Source organism: Carettochelys insculpta, chromosome 5 (genome assembly GCF_033958435.1).
Source record: "Carettochelys insculpta isolate YL-2023 chromosome 5, ASM3395843v1, whole genome shotgun sequence".
In the NCBI taxonomy this organism is placed as follows: Eukaryota; Metazoa; Chordata; order Testudines; family Carettochelyidae; genus Carettochelys; species Carettochelys insculpta.
This window is the reverse complement of record NC_134141.1, coordinates 12,058,558-12,080,649: the sequence shown is the minus strand read 5'-3', so window position 1 is coordinate 12,080,649 and position 22,092 is coordinate 12,058,558. Positions and strand designations below refer to the sequence as shown.

The window sequence follows — 22,092 nt, the reverse complement described above, 5'->3', positions numbered from 1 at the left end:
AATATATTCTTTTCCCTCTCTTTTTTTGTCACTGAACTAGTTAACTCCATTTCATTGAGTAGGTAAAGTTTATTAAAACAAATCCACATATTCCTCGAATACCATAAGAACGGCCATACTGGGTCAGACCAAAGGTCCATCCAGCCCAGCATCCCATCTGCCGACAGTGGCCAATGCCAGGTGCCCCAGAGAAGGAGAACAGAAGACAATGATCAAGTGATTTATCTCCTGCCATCCATCTCCTGCCCTTGTTCTGAAGGCTAGGGCACCATACTTTATCCCTGGCTAATAGCCATTTATGGACCTAACCTGCAAAAATTTATCAAGCTCTTTTTTAAACCCTAATAGAGTCCTGGCCTTCACAGCCTCCTCGGGCAAGGAGTTCCACAGGTTGACTGCGCTGTGTGAAGAAAAATTTCCTTTTATTAGTTTTGAACCTACTACCCATCAATTTCATTTGGTGTCCCCTAGTTCTTGTATTATGGGAAAAGGTAAATAATTTTTCTATATTCACTTTCTCCACACCATTCATGATTTTATATACCTCTATCATATCGCCCCTCAATCGCCTCTTTTCCAAATTGAAAAGTCCCAGTCTCTCTAGCCTCTCCCCATATGGGACCCGTTCCAAGCCCCTAATCATCTTAGTCGCCCTTTTCTGAACCTTTTCTAATGCCAATATATCTTTTTTGAGGTGAGGAGACCACATCTGCACGCATTACTCAAGACGTGGGCATACCATAGTTTTATATAGGGGAAGTATGATATCTTTTGTCTTATTATCGATCCCTTTTTTAATAATTCCTAACATCCTATTTGCCTTACTAACTGCCGCTGCACACTGCGTGGATGTCTTCAGAGAACTATCCGCTATAACTCCAAGATCCCTTTCCTGATCTGTCGTAGCTAAATTTGACCCCATCATGTAGTACGTGTAATTTGGGTTATTTTTTCCAACATGCATTACCTTACACTTACCCACATTAAATTTCATTTGCCATTTTGCTGCCCAATCACTCAGTTTGCTGAGATCTTTTTGTAGTTCTTCACAATCCCTTTTGGTTTTGACTGTCCTGAATAACTTGGTGTCATCTGCAAACTTTGCCACCTCACTGCTTACCTCATTTTCTAGATCATTGATGAACAAGTTGAACAGGATCGGTCCCAGGACTGACCCCTGGGGAACACCACTAGTTACCCTCCTCCATTGTGAAAATTTACCATTTATTCCCACCCTTTGTTTTCTGTCTTTTAACCAATTCCCGATCCATGAAAGGATCTTTCCTCCTATCCCATGACCACCTAATTTACATAAAAGCCTTTGGTGTGGGACTGTGTCAAAGGCTTTCTGGAAATCTAGGTATATTATGTCCACTGGGTGCCCCTTGTCCGCATGTTTATTAACCCCTTCAAAGAATTCTAATAGATTAGTTAGACACGACTTCCCTCTGCAGAAACCATGCTGACTTTTGCCCAACAATTCGTGCTCTTCTACGTGCCTTGCAATTTTATTCTTTACTAGTGTTTCTACTAATTTGCCTGGTACTGATGTTAAACTTATCGGTCTATAATTGCCAGGGTCTCCTCTAGAGCCTTTTTTAAATATTGGCGTTATATTGGCCGTCTTCCAGTCATTTGGTACCAAAGTGGATTTAAAGAATAGGTTACAAACCACTGTTAATAACTCCGCAATTTCACATTTGAGTTCTTTCAGAACCCTTGGGTGAATGCCGTCTGGTCCTGGAGACTTGTTACTATTCAGCTTATCAATTAACTCCAAAACCTCCTCTAATGTCACTTCAATCTGAGTGAGTTCCTCAGATTTGTCACCTAAAAAGGCTGGCTCAGATTTAGGAACCTCTGTAACATCCTCAGCCGTGAAGACTGAAGCAAAGAAATCATTTAATCGCTCCGCAATGGCACTGTCTTCCTTGATCGCTCCTTTTATATCTTTATCGTCCAAGGGCCCCACTGCTTTTTTAGCGGGCTTCCTGCTTCTAATGTATTTAAAAAACATTTTACTATCGTTTTTTGAATTTTTGGCTAGCTGTTCCTCAAAATCTTTTTTGGCTTTTCTTACCACATTTTGACACTTAATTTGGGAGTGTTTATGTTCCTTTCTATTTTCCTCACTAGGATTTGACTTCCACTTTTTAAAAACTGCCCTTTTCTCTCTCACTGCCTTTTTAACATGGCTGTTTAGCCATGGTGGTTCTTTGTTAGGTCTCTTACTGTGTTTTTTTATTTGGAGTATACATTTAAGTTGGGCCTCTAGTATGGTGTCTTTAAACAGTTTCCATGCAGCTTCCAGGGATTTTAGTTTAATTACTCTACCTTTTAGTTTCTGTTTAACTAGCTTCCTCATTTTAGTGTAATTCCCCTTTTTGAAATTAAATGCCAGAGTGTTTGACCGCTGCGGTGTTCTTCCCAACACAGGAATATTAAAAGTTATTATATTGTGGTCACTATTTGCAAGCGGTCCAGTAACAGTTACCTCTTGGACCAGATCCTGCGTTCCAGTCAAGACTAGATTGAGAATTGACTCTCCCCTTGTGGGTTCCTGTACTAGCTGCTCCAAGAAGCAGTCATTTAAGGCATCAAGAAGATCTCTCTCTTTTCTCTTTATAGGTTGTGGTAACAGTCTGATGGGTAGAAGTTCTTCACTCAGAACTAGCGCAAAGAAAGTCACAGAAGACAGTGGTAAATGTATGTTGACAGTATGTCCAACTTAACTCCCTGTTTACATATGTTTTATGTTGTCTATGTACAGAAATAGTCAGAAAACAAAAATAAGTGCACATTCTGTAGGCAGCCTTTTCACTCTCCAGTGTAAGAGCTGACTGTGGTTTTAAAGAAGTTTTTCTTTACACCTTTGTAGAATTACCCTTTTTTTGGTAACACCCTGAAGAACTGGGAATTTGAGTGAGTCATGCATCCTTTGGGAAGGCTTTTTTACCAACAGACAAAAAGATATGTTGTGACTGCAGATTTTCAGATCAGCCAGCGCAAATGAGACTGAAGAATTTGTAAGATAAAGCTTATGGTAAGGAGAAAGCGTAATACTCAGAAAATATCCAAGGAGGAAAATCAACTGCATGACTCCAGAAGAACTCAGCATCGCCCTCCAGTACACGCAGGGAATATTCAAAGTGTTGGTAAGTAGGAAGATATTTTAGCTGAATTTTTCAGCAGAAGCACTGCACTTCTTTACTGAGTTGTGAAGCATGGTTAAAGCATATATTGACAGACTTCTCTGGTACTGACAAGTCAAGAGCCAAAGATTAGCCAAACAGCTACTTGAATGTTGTAACTGAACCTAATATTGAGTATTGCATCTTTGCTGACCAGTCAAAATCTTCTTTGCTCCATTACACTGTCAGTTTTTTATCTGAATTCATCACTGTCATCCAATCTCACTCTAATGTGCAATCATATGATCAATTTGCTGCTTTTGGTTATGCCTTTTCTTCAAATGAAAACAAAAGCCATCTGTACTCAGTTATTACATTACCTCCAAATGAAGCAGATTCAGAACAAGCATATACCAGTGCTCCACATCAAGTATTAATGAGGTGCCTTTTATTTATGAAATTGCAGAGCCATCACGTTACAGTTCAGAGCAAGGTCAAGGTATTATGTGTTCTTTGGACACTGCTGTTAGTTCAGGTGAAGAAACTATTAGAAGTGACGCTAGTTTTCAAATACTGTGACAGATTGACCCAGGACCAACGGAGGACAATAATGAATAGTTTTTCTATAATATAATTACGGCAATTTTATATCTATTTTATTCTGTTATATAAATAGAAACCCTGTAGGGCTTTTAATTTAAGAAAAATAAATAAATAAAAAGCAAAGTTCAAACCTTTTGAAGAACAAAATGTTTCTTGCTTTTCAAAGCACTAACAGACTCAACCATGTCTTCATTCAGAAATTCAGACCGTGGAGTTTTTATGTGCGCATGGATTTTTTTTTTTAAATCCATGATCAGCATTCTGGTCTCCTAATGTGCCACTGATTTTTAAGCAATACTCTTTATTCCCCTGAATAGAGAGTTCTTCTTAAAATACTGATGCTCACAGGTTAAAATTGTTAGGTTTTAATTTTTACATTCAATAAACAAAATAAAAATACACCACAAATTATGTCTGTACCACAAGCAGGCCAAATCCCCTTTTGGATTGTCCTCAGTCTGTTGTAAATGGGCCCAATCTGGGATGCTATGTCCTTCTAAATCCTCGTGGTCTGGACTGAATCTACTCTTGGGGCACATTCCTAGGCACAGATCTCTTGTCCAAGTTCTTTTTTGGGTTATGTGGTTCTGCAGGCCAGGTGCCTAGGTTCTGAAACCAGTGTTTCAGTCTTTGAACTCCTAGTTATACAAGTGTGCCCCCCAATGTTCGACCTGGATGTGGGCAGTCTGTTTCCTAGTTCAGCTCCTTTTGCAAACACCACAGTACCTAAGCAAGCCATCACAGAAAGGGAAAGGAATTTCTTAACCATCATTCAATCCCTTATTCTTAAAAACACAAGAGAGTTACAAATCTTTAAAAACATCAAAAGTCCTAAGATGCACCTCCTTTGCCCTCACTTAGTCTGATCTCACTCCTTTAAGTCTGAGGCATAGTTCACTTTTCAGCTTAGGCAGAGTCTTTCCCTCCTGTCCTTTTTTTTTTTTTTTTTTTTTTTGCTGACATATAGCACTGGACTCAATGCCACCTGCACAAAGTGCACCACTCCTTAAAAACAGTGGTGTTGGGGCTGAGGGGTTTTGAATGTGGGAGGCAGCCCAGGGGTGGGGCAGAGAGTTGGAGTGCAGTAGATAGAGTGAGGGCTCCATCTGGGGGTGTGGGTTCTGGAGTGGGGTTGTGGAAGAGAAGTTTGAGTTGCAGACTGCCCCAAGGCTGCAAAGGGGAGAAATGATTCCACCCCCACCGAGTTCTCTCTCCTTGCAGCAGCTCCTGGAGTCAGGGGAGAGGGATTGCCTCTGACCACTGCAGCAGCTCCAGAGGTGGGGCTGTGGGATAGGCCTCTCTCAGGTCATGGCATGTCCAGGCTAGGGCTGGGTTGGAGCCAGAGTAGAGGTGCCTCTCACATAGCCACAGCAGGTCCAGGCCAGGCTGGGTTGGAGCCGGGGTGGACAAATGTCTCCCTGGCACAGCCCTTAGCACCTGCACAGAACTTAATAAACTGCTGCATGGCCACACAGCCACGCAGCTTAGAGGGAACTTAGCCTGTAGTTGCCACCAGATGTCTTAATTGAATTTCTGTCACCCATTAACACTTTTGAGGCCAGTGTGGGATACACACCCTTTCACAGACCTGTAGTTAGGACCATGATTATGTGCATAAGATCACTGCTCCCAGTCCTCAAAAACAACTTCCACTCAATTCAGTAAGTTTTGGTTGGACTGGCCCCTCTCACATTAAAAAAACCTCCTGGCTCCACCATCCCCACGTGCATTGTGTTATATGCACCAACATGGGTGTGCTGTGTCACTCATCACTTCTATGTTGGCCCATGCAAAAAAATTCATTCCTCACCTGGGTGGGAAAAATTCAAAGGATCACTCAGTACAGGGCACGGCAAGCCCAATTAAGGATGAGACCAGTAAGCAAGCATTTCAATTTGGCAGGACATACTATTCAACGCTTAATGGTGTGCATTTTAAAACAAAGAGATTTTAACACCAGATTACAGAGGGAGACATCTGAATTGGAATTTATTTTCAGGTTTGATACCTATCACCATGGACTCAACAAAGATGTCAATTATTTAACTCCTTAGATGGACAATTTCCCCACCTTTGATATTCCCAGTAACCACAGGCATCCCACTTAATAGACACTTAACAGAGGCTTTTTTTTCCCTCTCTTTCCTCCCTCTTCCTGTTCCTTCCCCCTCATCTAGCTGATTTGTCAGTTTTTTTCTTTTGTTTTTTTCTATCTTTTTAAAATTCTTTTTCTATCAGTTATCAGTATTCTCCAGCTCTGAAGAAGTGGGTGAGTCCCACAAAAGCTCATTGCCTAATAATATTGTAGTCTTTAAGGTGCTACAGGACTGCTTTTTTTGTTTTGTGTAGTTACAGATTAACAGAGCTACCCCTTAAGTTTCTGTGTTGAGTTGGAATTTGTTGGAGTATGCAAAGCACTGGCTGTAAGCTCCTCCTGTGGAATAAAAGTTGAACCTTGAGAGGCTGTGGTGCATGGGAAAATAGAGCAGTTTTGGGTTCTGAGAAAAGCACAGGTACACAGTAAGGCCTGGGAGGAGTTGCTGGAAGTGTCTGCAGACAGCTAGCTTAAGTGAGAGGAAGCAGAATATCTATGGCCTGGAATAGGTGTTGGCCTAGGGACTCAATGCCAGAGAGCCTTCAAGACTTAATAACCACAAGGAGCACATAGTCAGGGAGTCATGTGTCTGAAAAGCAATGTCCTCTAGAACAGGTTTGACTGTAGGCTGCATTCTATGATGGTGTAAGTCAACATAACTCTTTTGAAGTCGATAGAGCTATACCAGTTGACGCTAACTGAGAATTTGGCCTTGTGGGTTCATATTTATTTATTCATATTTATTTTGTGTTTCAAAAATATTGACTCAAAAACACCCTTAAGGCAAGTTAAAAACAAGCATTCATTTATGCAAAAACATAGACCTGCGAGAAGAGATAAAATTTTGTTTCATGTATTGGCTTTTAAAGTCGAAAAAAGCCTCTATTTTGTGGAATTTCCAGGTTGTTTTGCTTGCTGGTGGTTTCTATTAATTTTGTAGCAGAACAGGATTTACCTGCTTTGACAACACATAATTGTTCACTCAAGCTGTGTATTTTTCTAATGCACATTGTTCAAAATCTCCATAGAAACATAAAGCTATGTAAATATTTTGTTGTTCATTATGCGCATCTGTAAACAGCCTAAATGAACAAATAGATGTACAGTAGGTTAGAATTATAAGACAGCTTTACAGAGCCTGAACCAAGCCATGGAGAAAAATAAGGCAAGTGGAACAAAAAGTATAGCTACCCAACATGCTTTATAAATAACAAATGGTATTATACACTAATTCATGGGTACAGCTTCTTATGATGTCCTTTAATCAGCAAACTGCTGTTTTGCATCAATAGACAAAGATAAAGCTCTCCAGCTTCACATATAATTAAGTTTAGTGAGGAATTGGATGCTGGAAAAGGGGCTGCACTTTTTTGCTTTACCAGTCCTAGAATAGATCACTGAAGTATGGAAGGTAGTCACAGGGGAGAAGTTGGAGCTATTAATGAAAAAGAAAGCCGACATAGCTCAGATACCTGAGGTTCTAGCTCATATGTTTTTTGTATTGTTTGGTGTTAGATCATTGGCATGATTAAAAACTGCAGAATCTAATGTATTTTTCTAGAATCCATGCTGGTTATTTTTGTATTTTACATTGGACTGGTGGGAGTAACTGTTTGTATATAATATTCCCCCTAGTCTTGAGGACGCAAGAGATTCAGGAGCTCTGCTGAACTATCATCATCATCCTTGACTGCAGTTTCTCCTGTGTAATTTGTTGGGATAGAAGTAGCACCCAGCTACTATTAGAGTAATGGAAAACCAAGTAAATCTTGGGGTATGTCTACACTTACCGTAAGATTGGCTCCTTCAGGCCTAGTGGAGGTGCACTAAATCAAACCATCAGGGCTCCATTGTCAACCCTGGTACTTCTCATTGTCATGAGGAGTAAGGGAGGTCAACAGCATTTTGCTGTGGGGATAGCCAGAAAAATCGATCTAGGATATGTCAATTCTAGCTATGCACTTGTCGTAGCTGGAATTGTATATCTTATATCAACTTTTTGGTTTCGTGTAGACCTGGCCCTAGACTGATAGAAAGACGGTTTGAAGAGAGGAGAATATACGATGCCCTGTCCATCCTAGGCTCTAATGCTAAGGAACTCCTGCTGCTGTTAGGGTTGTGGGAAGGAGATGGCAGTGCCTGAAAAGGCTTGCTGCTCACATGCATGGCTCTCTGTCTGAAACAGCTATATCAACTTATGCATATGACCCTTATAGTATTATGTCCTTGAACTCTGCAGAGGGATATTTAAATACTTACATTTATTCATGCACGGTAGGTCGGTGCCTTCTCTACTGACGGGAAGACATGGTCACTCTCCCAAAGAACTCAGAATCAAAGGACTGACAGACATGGATTAAGCAGAAGAGGAACAGCATGTAAGTAGTATGGTCATCATAATACTGGGCAATGCCTTGGAGAGGTCTGTAGATTCACTGAAGGCAATAAAGCGTATAGGTTTTCAAGAGGGAATTACAAATATTCGACTTAGTTTAAAAATCATGCTTAAAAAACCCTCTGAAAACACTCCTGTTCATGAAAAGTATGTGTGCATGCAACATCTTTCCCCACCCACCAAAAAAATTCTGAGCAAAATCCACGTATAGTCTCTACTTTGCTCCTTTTAAGTACAGGTTGAACCTCTCTAATCTGGAACTCTCTTGTGTAGCCTATTCTATAATCTGGCATGATTTTAGTTAGCTGGATGGCCATTTATCATGAGTGTTGCCAAATTTTCTGTGGTCCCATAAAGTTTGTTTACAGCTACGAGTCCTGGCTCTCAGTGTTCTGTGCTGTTATTTATCTGTAATTTACCCCAAATGTCTTCTAAGAGCCCAGTAATGAGTGGAAATGTTCATAATATGCTAGAAAATATCGATTTCTTGTTGTCCAGAAAATTCTCTTGTCTGGCACCAGTCAGGTCCTGAGGATGCTGGATGAGAGCGATTCAGCCTTTATTGGTTGCTCTTTTCATACTTCTATAAGACGAAAAATAAAATCAGAGCAAGAACATCTGTCTAGATGAGTGGTTCTCAAAATGTGGTTTGGGACCCTAAAGTGAGTTACAAATCCTTTTTAATGGGAACATCAGTGCTGGCTTTAGAGTTGCAGAGTTATGGGTCCAAAATTGAAACCTAAGCTCCACAGCTCAGGGCTGAAGCCTAAGGATTTCTAGCTTTAGTGATGGGGCTCAGGTTACTGATTTCAGCTTTGGTCTCCCTACCTAGGGTGGTGGGACGTGGGCTCTGGCTTTGGCCTTCTTCCCATCTCGTTGCTTGTGGTGGCGGAGCTCAGATGGGAATGTGCTTCATTGTTCCCTCTTGGAGTAATGTAATTTTTTGTTGTTAGAAGTGAGTCATAGTTCAGTGAAGTCTATGAACCTCTGATTGAGACAGTTTCCTTTAACTGCATGTTGGGAGCTGTAGAGAATAATCTGAACACTTTGCCAGATCTGTAGATTCAGCTCTGTTAGACGTGGAGAGATGCACTGCACATACGACATTCTTCATTTTGCACAGCAGCTGATTAAGGGTGGGGAGAATGGAATAAAGAATATTACTTGTGTGGGCTTAATAATGTGATGGGTACTAAATACGAATGATGTGGCTGCTGTAGCTGCACGTGGTAAAGATCTACATACAGCTACAGTGAGGTCCACATACAGCTGGATGGATAACTAGTCTGCCCAGGAGTATAAATTGTTTTTCCTCCAGAAAAGCAGTTATCTCATGGTTCTGATCCTGCAGTCCTTTCTCATGCAAAACTCTCACTGGGCTATATTTATCCCTGGTGCCAGGAGGCACAAAGACACTGAAGCTGCTTACAGGAATGGTAAAGCTGGCCAGCTGACTTTAACATCCCCAAAGCAAGAAAGGGGTGGGTGTCTGGAACTGATCATCAGCAAGGACAGCCCCCACTGCCAATGTACTCAGACTGATTTGAATAACATCGTTTTTTCTTTCATCCCCTTTCCTCCCATAGACCTGCTTTGTGAGTCAGGACCTGTGTGGCGGAACTGGCTTTTTGATCACTTCTCTTGCTTTCTTTGTGAAAGCCTATAAAGAAATTAAGAAAAGAGTAACTCTCCTGCTTCACTTTGCAGCCACAGCTTCCCTTCTCACCCCTTAATCCTGTAACTCTGTGGCAAGGAAGACCCCAGCTGTCAACGGTTAACTTCATTTTGTTAACTTTAAAAAAACAAATAGGGCAAGAAGAAGAATGGGGTGGGAGGTGGGGGAATCAATTTTATCAAACCAAAACCATTATGAAATATGCATGTGGGCCTGGGAAACCCATGCTGAGCTTATTAGACTACTGTTTTACTGTTGTTTTCTTTTTTTAACTTCAAAAGTAACATGACTTACAAGTTAGAGCTCAGTAAATCAGCTACCAGTGCTGTAACTTCCAAGGGTGCCACACTGGCTAGGCATTTATGGTACATTTACACTTACTGGAAGATTGATGTAGCTGTTGATCTTCCAAGGATTGATTTAGCATGCCTAGTAGGGCCATGCTAAATTGAGCCATCAGGTTTCCACAGTTGCCCTGGTACTTCTCACAGCCTGATACCACTTCACTGAGAAGGGAGAGTGAAGTCTCTGCTCTACAGCTTTGGCTAAGACCCAACTGGCTTTGAGCTCACGGTAGAGCACGGGGTTTTAACCGCTAAGGTTGTAGGTTCAATCTCTCCTGTCGATGGCAGGGATCCATCAGTGTTCCATTCTTCCTGTTTGCTTCGGGACATGTAGACCGTGTCTACACGTGCCCCAATCTTCGAAATGGCCACGCAAATGGCCATTTCGAAGTTTACTAATGAAGCGCTGAAATGCATATTCAGCTCTTCATTAGCATACGGGCGGCAGCGGCGCTTCGAAATTGACGCGGCTCGCTGCGCGCTGGCGCGTCCAGACGGGGCTCCTTTTCGAAAGGACCCCGCCTACTTCGAAGTCCCCTTATTCCAATGAGCTCATTGGAATAAGGGGACTTCGAAGTAGGCAGGGTCCTTTCGAAAAGGAGCCCCGTCTGGATGCGCCAGCGCACGGCGAGCCGCGTCAATTTCGAAGCGCCGCTGCTGCCCGCATGCTAATGAAGAGCTGAATATGCATGTCAGCGCTTCATTAGTAAACTTCGAAATGGCCATTTGTGTGGCCATTTCGAAGTTTGGGGCACGTGTAGCCGTAGCCGTAGAGTGTTCTCAGTGCATCTTTCTAAGTGACCGTGCCTCCTGCTCGAACCCATGCTGAGATGCTGGAGCTCATCAGCATTTGGAGAAAGCAGATCGTCCAGTCTCAGCAGTGTTCTAGTCATGAGAATTAGGATACGTATGGGAGATATCAAGATGCCTGACCAAAAGGCGCAGCGCCTGAGATGCACTGCAATGTAGGGTCAAAATGAAGGAGTTGTGAAATGCCTACCACAAGGCATGGGAGGCAAACCTTTGTTCCAGAGATGCACCTATGACATGCCTTTTTACAAAAAATTGGATACAGGAGAGGTGGGTCTGTCCTGGGGGCCCACCAGGCATGGAGGGGAGGGAGTGCTGAATAGAGAGGGTCTGGTCAGACAGTCAGTCCCCGTAAGAGTGAGGTGTACGGGAGTGTGTCTGTGTCACCCCTCCTTTCATGAACACTAAGGTCTTAACGATATGAAGGTGAAATAAAAGAATACAAGTACGTAGTATTTATTTTCAACGGGCTCAGTCAAATTCATGTTAATTCAAAAGTTTGTACTGCATAGGTCTGATTGATTGAACTCGCTTGAATATGAGTAATTTTACCAGGTGTCCCACATTCAGCGTAGGGCAATATGATCACCCTAGTCATTGGTATGTCTCTGGGTTTACACTGGGGTAATTGAATGAGAGGAGGCCAACGGACTTCTGGTGCCTTGTAATGTCAGAGAATGAAATTTCAGAGAGGTAATTTAGAGACTGTTTGGAGGGATAGCCATGTTAATCTGTTTCAGTAAAAACAGCAAAGAATCCTGTAGCACCTTAAATACTAAGATTTTTAGGGCATAAGCTTTTGTGAGCTGCAGCTCACTACATCAGAACAGTAAGCATCAGTATATCAGGGATTTATATGTATATACAAGGATGGGAGTGTTTTATTACTATGTGGAAGATCAGTGCTAAAGGGGCTAATTCAGTTAGGGTGCTTGCATCCAGCTTCCAACAGTTGATAAAGTGAGAATTCCTAAAATGAGAAATTACCTTTTTGTGAGGAGCTGTCCATTTCCAGTCCCCATTCAGACCCATTTTGATGGTATCAAGTTTGCGTATGAGACTGCAGCTGAGACTATTTACATTCTTTTTCCTTCTTCTGCAGATAATCTTCTACTGAACATACAGAGAATATAATAGAACAACAAAGATTACTAGCTAGGAAGCAAGGTAGGAGAATCATTTAAACGGTCAAACTAGTAAGGTCTCATTAGGCTAATTTGCCCCTCCTTGCTGAACTCACAGCTCACATGTGAATTTATTAATTAAACCCTTGTCATGTTATGTTTTACCTGACCATTTCCATAGCCAACCTTTATTTTTGAACAGGCTGGTTTTGTAGATAGCATTTGCTTGACTGAAATTAACTATTGCAATGGCCACTGCCAAATTTTAATGTGTTTGCATACCACATCTGCTGTTGCATGATCCGTGGCAGGGAGGTCTGAATATTGAGGAAGACATAACTCATGATCAATTTTCACTAACGCACAATAGTCTGGAAATTTAATTACTGTCAATATTGACCATCACTGACATGGTTCTGTCAGCTGGAACAGAAGATAACATGACTAAAAAAATGCTTTGCTGATCAATGTGATTCTTAAAAGCATTAGACTTGTTTGCTTGACTTTGGATTCAGTTCTCCCCATATGAATCAAAGCCAGTAGTTCTCTTTTCTGCTACAAAATCAAGTAACTTTGAATGAGTAAGGTCAGACTCAGTTTTCCAGTATTCTTTATGGATCCAGTAATCCCTTGAAATTTGCAATTTTGAGTTGCGCTTAACTCGCATTAATGTAAGTTAAGCACAACTCAAAATCCTGCTCCCTCCCCAGCCCTTGCTCAAACCCCCCAGCCCTGCACAGCCCCGGTTCAACCCCCCTGGTTCTGCACGGCCCAGGTTCAACACCCCCACCCCGTTTCAGACCCTCCATGGCCTGGCTCACCCCCCGCCCCCACAGCTCTGGCTCACCCATGCCTGTGCATGGCTGCAGATCAACACCCCATGCCCTCACCGCGTGGCCCCGGCTCAGCTCCACACCCCTTGCAGCCCTAAGCCACCCCATGCTTAATCCCCCCTGCCCACCCTTCCCACAGCCCCAACCCACTGCCAGGCTTAACCCTCCCCAACTGCCCCCCCACCCCAGGACTTATGTTTCAAAAGGAACTCCAGGTGCTCCTGCTGCTTTCCGGGCTGCAGAATGTGCGTTCCATTGGGGAAAAAGCCACCCCCACCGACTTACGTTAAATTCGAGTTGTGCATGGGAGCACAACCCTCACATAATTTGAGGGTCTACTGTAATGTGTGTACCCACCCTCACCCCATTCCAAACACCTGCCCCGGATGCCCTATCAACTGACTACCGTTAAAACCTGTATCCTAAAATTTGCTTGCAAATGTGTGAGTCCATTCTTGTCAGCCAGTCCCACCCCTGAGGTGAAAATGATGTTCTGCACTAGCTGAGATTTGCAGATGACCCATGCACTAATTCCTTGGTAAAACACTTAGCCAGAGTGTATTTTTAATGTCACAAATGCAGGGATGGTAGAGGGGAGATCTTCACAGAAAGGGCAAAAGGGGGATGGAGGGTTAATCTTTTGGCTAACATAAAGTAGGGAGGCATTTCTGACAACAGTTGTTATCTAGGAGTAGGAGAGTAGAGCTGTAGTAAATCTCAGCATTTGTAGACAGTTTTAATGCTGGATGTGCAGGTAACCTTTGGCTGAGAGTGTTGCAAGTTCTTCAGGGTGCTTCCCTCTCCTAATCAGTATCACCTTCAACTTGTCTGAACAGGTTTTAAGCCAGATGGCTTCTATCCAAGGTTCTGTTCATCCCACACAGTGCGAAGGTAAGGAAATTGTCTCTCCTATGTCAGAAGAGGGCGGGGAGGACCTCTCCCAGCCTGCTGATGATGTCAGAACTTGCACTGCCACATGCATGCCAATGGTGGGATTTCACAAGTTGAAAAAGAAGGGTGATGAGCAATGTTCTTTCTAATATTTTTCCATCAGTGTTCACAGTAAATTTTGTTATGTGCACCAAGGCATGTGTGGATGTGCACCACCACAGGAGACACACATGTAACCAGCTGTGGGCACTCTGATAATCAGCTGGGTGGCATTCGAATTACAGTAAGGTCTCAGAGTATGCGACCCCACTCTTATGTATCTGACCCCGGTTCCTATAGTAAACCCTGCGCTATGATTTCCAGTTGCTCTTAACTCCCTCCCCCATCCCTGGCTCAACACACCCAGCTCTGCATGGCCCTGGCTCAGCACCCACCACTCCACTCAGCACCAGCTCATAGCTCCTGCTCACCCCCTACTCCCACCTCTGGCTCTAGCTTACCACCCCCAGGTGTGACTCCGGCTCAACCTTCCCTGGTCCCGGTTCAACACTCTGCCAGCTCACCACCCATGTGCAGCTCCAGCTCACCCTGCACACCCACGCCTGGTCTCCCCTCCTGCTTCACGCATGGCTCCAGCCCCCTCCCCCCCAGTTTACACTGCCCGTGCTGGTTCAACCCCCTCACACGCAGCTCCAGTTCCATCCTCCCTCCCCTGTTTAAGCTGCACGCACGCAGCTCTGGTCCAAGGCACCTGCCCCTGCCCTGCACGGCTCTGGTTCAACACCCCATCCCCCAGTTCAACGTTCCTCCCAGTTAAACCGCCCACATGTGGCTCTGGTTCAAGCCACCCACCCCACGTGGCTCCGGTGCAAGCCACCTGCCCCCCTGGTTCAACCTCCCTCCCAGTTAAACCACCCACGCACGGTCCTGGTTCAAGCCGCCTGCCCGTGTGTCTCTGGTTCAACCCCCTATCTCCCAGTTCAACCCTGCTGCTAGCTCACCACCCGTGCCTGGCTCTGGTTCCAACTCAATCCCTTGCCACCCCGTGACCTGACTCACCAGCTGAGCAGGGCTCCAGCTCACTACCCCCCTGCACAGGTCCGGTTTAACTTTGCAGCCCTAACCCACCCCAGGCTTAGCCCCCGACCCCTCTCACCTCCCACGGCCATAACTCACTGCCAGGCTTACCCCTCTCCTACTCCCCCCAACCCAGGATTTACCTGTCTGCTGCTGTTCTGCAGGGGGAAAAGCTGGACCTCCACTTACACGAAATCCGGGTTTACGTGAGTGCATGCAGAACGGAAGCCTTGCATACTCTGAGACCTTACTGTATTGTGGGCTGGACACCCAATCACTCAGCATACAGGGAACACTGGTGAGGAGTTTGAGTTTTGACTGACCAAAAAATCCAGTCATCTTGGAGGACTCACGCCCTGTCTCTATCTCCTGCCCGTTCCATGGATGGGGTGTGGGATCATAGGATCTTTCTGGGCTGCAAGTATGTATGTAGGCCTCTTCTCCTTCTCTGGGAATGTTTCGGATCAGAGGTTTCTTCTGAGCCAGTCGCTTCTTTCACTTGGACGTAATTCTACCAGATCTGCAGCTTTCCTTAATGCCAGCCAGGAGATGCTGCTGATGCGTGTAGCAAGGGCAAATGGAGTTGCTCTAAAATAAAGTAAACCTTCCATTTAATGGACTAATGGCAGGAGGGTGTCTGTTATTCCCAACAGTTTTCTAAATCCAAGGTTTTATGGTGCACTGACCATCCCAGCTCCTCCTGGCCCCCAGCCACCCCACTCTGTCCTGAGCACGGTAGTTCCTCCCAGCTCTGAGCTGCCCATACTTTGCCCTGAGCATAGCAGTTCCTCCCAGCTTTGAGCCGCCCACACTCTGCTCTGATCCTGGTGGCTCCTCCAGGATCTGAGCCACTGCAGTGGCCCTGGGAGTTCTTCTGGCCCTGGCGTCAGACCCAGCCGCGGCGTCAGACCCAGCCACAGCAGTGGACCCAGGGGCTCCTGTGGCACTGGCAGCTCTTCCAGCCACTCTGGGAGACCCAGTGGTGGTGGTAGCTCCAGCTCTGGCATGTTTATTGTACAGTACTAGTTTACTTCCTTTGGGGTCGGGGGAGGCTGCAGACATCCATTGTTCCCAGTGTCCATAGAATCAAGGTCTGCTATATTGAGGGTTTACGGTAGTTCCATTCATAGCTGTCTGAGCTATCTGCCAAGGAGTAGTAATGGGCAAATCCACTCACCTATCAATGCTGACCCTGCTGTGGGGTCACCTGCCTCTAGTTAGAGCTTTACCTAACAGTAAAATCATTAGTCTGACTAGTGCGTGAGCCAATAAGGAGACACACTGTCACAATGAAATGGTAATGTCAGTACTTCCATTTGGTAACATCTGGTTGTAAATACCTTTTAATTTTCATGGGCCTGGTCACACAATGAAATTCTTCCAGAATGACACAATCTTGGCAGCCTGTTCTAGATACTATAATCAAAGCTCAGTGCAGCTTATGCAATGTATGTGACATAAAGTATTAGGAAACATCCTAGGGGCTGAACTTGCAGTGCATCTAGGAAACAGTGATTTCCACTTGCAGTGGCAGATGGAGTCCTCTCCCAAGAGCCCTGCCCTTTAAGGCACCACCCTTAGGGTGGTACTTGCTTTGGTTACTTAATATCCAGTTATGCAGCCAAACTGTCTAGGATCTAGATTACAGCAACAGTCAGTGCTGACCTACTTCAGTCAGTGTCCTGAGTGCAGCTATCCTAAGCTGCTAGTTAGTCATAAACCTTCCGACATTGAATCAGGATCAGAACATTGCTATAGTTCAGGAGTTGTGCATAGATAGGTTCAGGCTTTCTCTTTTTCCTAACCTTGTCTTTGCTCCACTCTAAAGCTACATCTACACGGCAAAGTTATTCTGACATAACAGCCTTTATTTTGAAATAACTGCAGTTGAGTGCTAGTTCAAACTGCATTCTTGTGTGTAGCTGTGGCCATGTCTACACTACAAAAATAACTTCAAAGTTGCTTACTTCAGAGTTGAGTGTCTACACACACCCTACTTGGAAGTTAAACTTCGAAGTAGGTCGCTACTCAGTTAACTTCGAAGTAAGGGAAAACATGTGTAGACTCTGCTGGCTACTTCGAAGTAACACCTAACTTGGAAGTTAACTTCAAATTTAGTTCCTAGTGTAGACACACCCTGTGTTATTTACAATAACATATTCTGGAATGCATTATTTCAAAGTAATGCTGCTATGTAGGCCATGCATAACAGTGAGTGAGAAAGCTTTACATGCAGGAGTTAGGAAAGGTTTTCTCTCTTTTTCTCCACCTCTTCTCCACTGCACAACACGCACTATTAATCTAACTTATTATGGAGTTTTTCCTCTCCTTCGTCTGGAAGCATTAAATATAGTCCCCTGCTGCAGAGCACCAGCCAGGACAGATCAATGGGTTGATACAGAAAGCTCTATGCTAAGCTTCACATGGCTCTCCAGCTCACTCAGACCTCTTTACATGACTCTCCATGACTCACTCAAATCTCTAAAAGTGGACAGTGCCTTGGATTATTCTGAGTTTAGGTTGCCACATCCTTAATGCTATACAAAGGGACTGTGATTTGAGATTGACATAAAACTGCTATGAAAGGTTAATCACAGAATCGCTGATCTCCTTTGTTTACTAAATCACAGAAATGGTAAATATTGTGATTGAAACCCTGTCCCCAAGGATGTCAATGGCAAAGCACCCATTGACTTTACCAGGGCCAGGGTTTAATCCTATAGGGGTGAATTAAATTTAGCTTCAAGATTATCTTTTAAATGTTTTGAGTTAGCACATAGGAAATAGCCCTGAAGCACTGACAAAGGTTAGAGCAATGACACTTTTAAGGAAGTGTTTGACCCAATGGATTCTGATGAAAGCCTGTGACTCTGTAGCACCCACAATGCTATGACACTGTATGCTCTTTGAGGAAGTAGCTTGTTTAATGCAATCAGAGAGACTGATAATATTAGCTAATGACCTTTGTTATATGCTCAAGAGCTGGGGGCGGGGTGCTAATACACTGTAGTTTGTTTTAGCCTTTCCTTCGTCTTTTCTTCTGATTCTAATCTCCACCACCAACATACTGGGTGACCTTGGTCAAGTTGCTTGACCATTCAGTGCTTCAGGTGCCCCTCTGTACATTGCGGGTACTAATGCTCTGTGAAATGCTTTGACAGCTGTGGGTGAAAAGCATTGTATCATTCCAAGGTTTTAGTAGTGCTGAGTCAGGTTTCTGCTGTGACATTCTGATGTCTTCCAAGGGCATCGGCCATTCAGTGCAGGTATGTTTTCTCCCTACCTTGGCTGCAGTACTTGAGGGTTGTTTGATCTTGCAGAAATGAATGAAATTACGTGGCACATAGGTTCCTGTGGTAGGGGAGGGGGGACAACATAAATGACTAGTGTGAATTTAAATACAACAGGAAGAATCAGCTCCACTAGCTGCAACTATTATCCCCCTTCCCCGCTTTCTGAAGGAATTTGTAAGTGTTCCGCATAATTTCTTGTTGTCTTTTAATTATATACAAGGGCCATTCTCAGCTAGTGTAAATGGGCAAAGCCACACTCATTTAAGGGCATTGCACCGTTTTTGTCAATTTAGTGTCTGGCCCTATGTGTTACAGTATTCCTCTATACACTGTGATTTGCCAGAGAGCTCAGAGCTGGGAAGCTAGGAAATACACCAGCGTTAGGCTATGTCTTTGTGTGTTTCTGGCACTGAGTACTCAGATGTGGCACTGTCTGAGCCCACTCCCTGGCTGGAGTCTCTGATACTTTTTAGCTGAATAACTGGGTCAATTTGTAGTTATTGCAGTAAGCCCCCTGAGACTTCCCAGGCCCCTTCCCTAAGCCCCTGCTGTATACCTCCTACCCTCTGCTCCCACCCTCAGTCCTCAGCCTCCAAAACTCATGACCCCCTGCCCTATCCTTTGTCCCCCCTCACCTCTTGCCCTAATTTCTGCACCCCCCACCACCTACCCCGAACTCTCCAAACTCTGCCCTAACTCATCCACCTCCCAGACTTGTACATCCCCCCATGCACACACACCCAATCCTCTGCCCTGCACCCCCATAAGGACCCAAGCAACACCAGGTACATCTGATAGCAGTTAATAAAACTGGAGGTGCTATATAGCCATGTTGTAAGAACTGTTTCCTTTCACTCCACTGAGATGCTGAGCTAGCATATCTAGCACTTTGCTTTCGTTATGTGATTGCCCTGTTTTTGGAAGTGTCAGTTTGGTACTGAGGGTGCTCTTCCAGCACCACATGCATTTTGCTTGATTTTAAAATTTGTTAAGATCAAAGAAATACTAATCCTGGAACATTTTCTTGCAACAAACCTGTTCCCAACTCTGTCCACATATTTATTCTGGAGACGCCATCACTGGACCTCACCATGTCAGTTACGTGATCAGGGGCTCATATTACTGTACGTCCACCAATGTGATACATGCCATCATGTGCAAGCAATGCCCCTATTGGACAAATTGGATAATCACTTTTCCAAAGAATGAATGGACACAAATCAGACATTAGGAATCTGAATACAAGTAAACCCGTCAGTGAGCATTTCAGTGGAGCAGACCACAGCATCCAAGACCTGAAAATCTGCATCCCAAAACAAAGAGACTTTAACACCAGATTACAAAGAGAGACATCTAAATTGGAGTCTATTTTCAAGTTTGACACTTTATGTCTAGATCTCAATCAAGATAGCAGTTATCTTATGCATTACAAGGACAGTTTCCCCATCTTTGATATTTGTAGAGACCTCAGGCGACTTAGTGATCTCACTTAACTTAGCAGACACTTGCATTAAGTAATTTTCTTCCCCATCTTCCCCCCGGCTCTCTCCCTCCTTCTGTCCTATGTAGCTGACTTGTCAGTTTTTATTTAATTTTTTTTATCTTTCTGTTAAATATTCGTCATGCCAGTTTACTTTTATCAGAATTTTCAGATCTGAAGAAGTGAGTTTGTCCCGTAATAAATCATTTTGTTAGTCTTTAAAGTGCTACAGGATTGCTTTTTTGTTTTGTGAAGATACAGACACATGGCTTCCTCTCTGTGACTTCCCAGAATTGTCTCTCAACTTTCTCTGCAGCTCAGCACACATCCATTTGGGATCTTCCATCACCCAGAGGCTCAGATCTCTGCTGGTGTCCACTGACCCAACTCTGGTGATATCTGTGGAGCTGTTCCATTAGTTTTGCATTCTGTTTTAGGTACACAAACATGGCTTGTTGCTAATATAGATACCCGTGTGCTCAAAAAGGTCAGGTTTGAGGGTTCTTTGGAAATGTGGTCGTTTGGAGGTTAATTTGAAGTGATAAGCAAAGCAGATAATCTGAAAACAATTTATAGACATTAACATATCAAAACTCACATTAATCTTGTGAGAGGGGATAAGTTATAAATATCCCTCTTTTGCATAACAGGACATAGATACAGAGATTACAGTAGTGATTTTCCCAGGGCCTTTCAGAAAGCCAGTTGCAGAACTAGGAAAAGTACTCGTATCTTCTGACTTGTAACTTTGTGCCTTAAGTACGGGGTCATTTTCCCTCTCAAATGCATATTCAGTCTGAAGAAAAAAATAATAAAAAAATAATAGAATTAAGCTACTTTGCTACAGTAGCCCAATGTTTCATCCTTCCCAAATGTGAGGTCCTTCCCTGTCCCTTTTCACTGCATATCATACATGCACTCAGAAAGAATCTTTCTAATTGCAAGAAGACCACACTTGGCACTTAATGTCAGTAGACTACACTTTAGGGGATGTCTGGCACCAGAGAGGCTAGTTTCTAACATTGGTTTTCTTTGGCCTTGATAAAATGAAGCGAAGGCTAAAGTTGGCTGTCATCTCCTAAATTCACTTTTGTTAAGTGATAATTGTTATTGATTTTCTTTCTCCTTCATATTAGCTCTGGCAAATAACTAAATAAATAAGTAAAGTTTAAACAAGACATGTGTTTCTGGATAAATGACTTATTCTAGTATGTGGCTTATGGTGGCTATTTTAGGACCTCTGAGCATGCCCTAAAATTAACACTTGAGGGGTGCCTGACTCTTGACCTCCATGTCCTAAATTAATTAATTGAGCAAGTGTTGCTAAGGGTACTGCTGATAATTCCTGATAACAATATTCAAGCATTCCTAAGGATTTGCATGATATGACTCTGTTTTGTGCAGAAGGATCGTTTCCACATGAATTTCTGCATAGTTTAGTGCTGACTTCTTCTCCATAAGGAAGTTCTGATGGTTTGTAATCTTCACAGAGCCAACTACTGCACCAAACATCCTGGAGAGGAAGACATTGATGAATGTGTGTGTGGAGAATGGCTTTTACACAGGTTTTGCACATTCAGAGATTTCCAGGCCAGAAGGGACCATTATTCAATCATGTAGTCTGACCTCCTGCATATCACCCTAGAATTTCATCCATCTACCACTTATACCAAGTCCAGCAACAATTTGTGTTTTGACTCAAGTATATCTCTTGGAATGGCCTCCACTCTTGATCTGAAGATATCAAGACACACAGAATTCACCATTTTCCTTTGTAGTTTGTTCCAATGACGACTCAAATTAAATTTGTGCCTAATTTAAATTTGTGTGGCTTCAGCTTCCACCCCTTGGTTCTTGGTCTGCATTTCACTGCTCTTTTGGACCCAGTATTTTTTCCACATGAAAGTACTTATACACCATTACCAGGTCACAAACCGATCTTATTTTTCGTAGGTAAAACTGATTGAGATCAGTAGTTCTTCCATTGCAAGGTATTTTCTTCAGGCATCGAAAATATTTGTGGCTGTTTTCTGAGCCCTTTCCAGTTTTTCAACATGACTTCTTGCTGTAACTCATTACTCCTGTTTACACATGTAGGGATCACATTACCCACTACCTTGCATTGGGAGCTCACGTTCATTTGCTTGTCCACTTCATTTAATTACTTGGATAATGTAGTGGAACGTAGACTTATACAATTTGCAGAGGACACAAAGATGAGTAGAGTTACAGGCACATTGTAGAACAGGATTAGAAATCAAAGTGAGACTGATACATTGGAGAATTGGTCTAACAGCAGCAAAATGAAACTGAATAGAGAAAAGTGCAAAATTCTGCGCTT

The 22,092-nt window shown here is 43.4% G+C and overlaps 1 long non-coding RNA gene across 1 annotated transcript in view; it reads right to left on the bottom strand.

Moving 5' to 3' along the window:
* Nucleotides 1-17,855: 17,855 nt before the first annotated feature.
* LOC142013379 (uncharacterized) overlaps nt 17,856-22,092 on the bottom strand; it is a 64,956-nt gene continuing 60,719 nt past the window's right edge. The window contains exons 3-4 of the long non-coding RNA XR_012645624.1: nt 19,307-20,547; nt 17,856-18,329 (exon numbers count right to left, since the gene is read on the bottom strand). This is a non-coding gene — a long non-coding RNA (uncharacterized LOC142013379). The remainder of the gene's footprint in view (nt 18,330-19,306; nt 20,548-22,092) is intronic.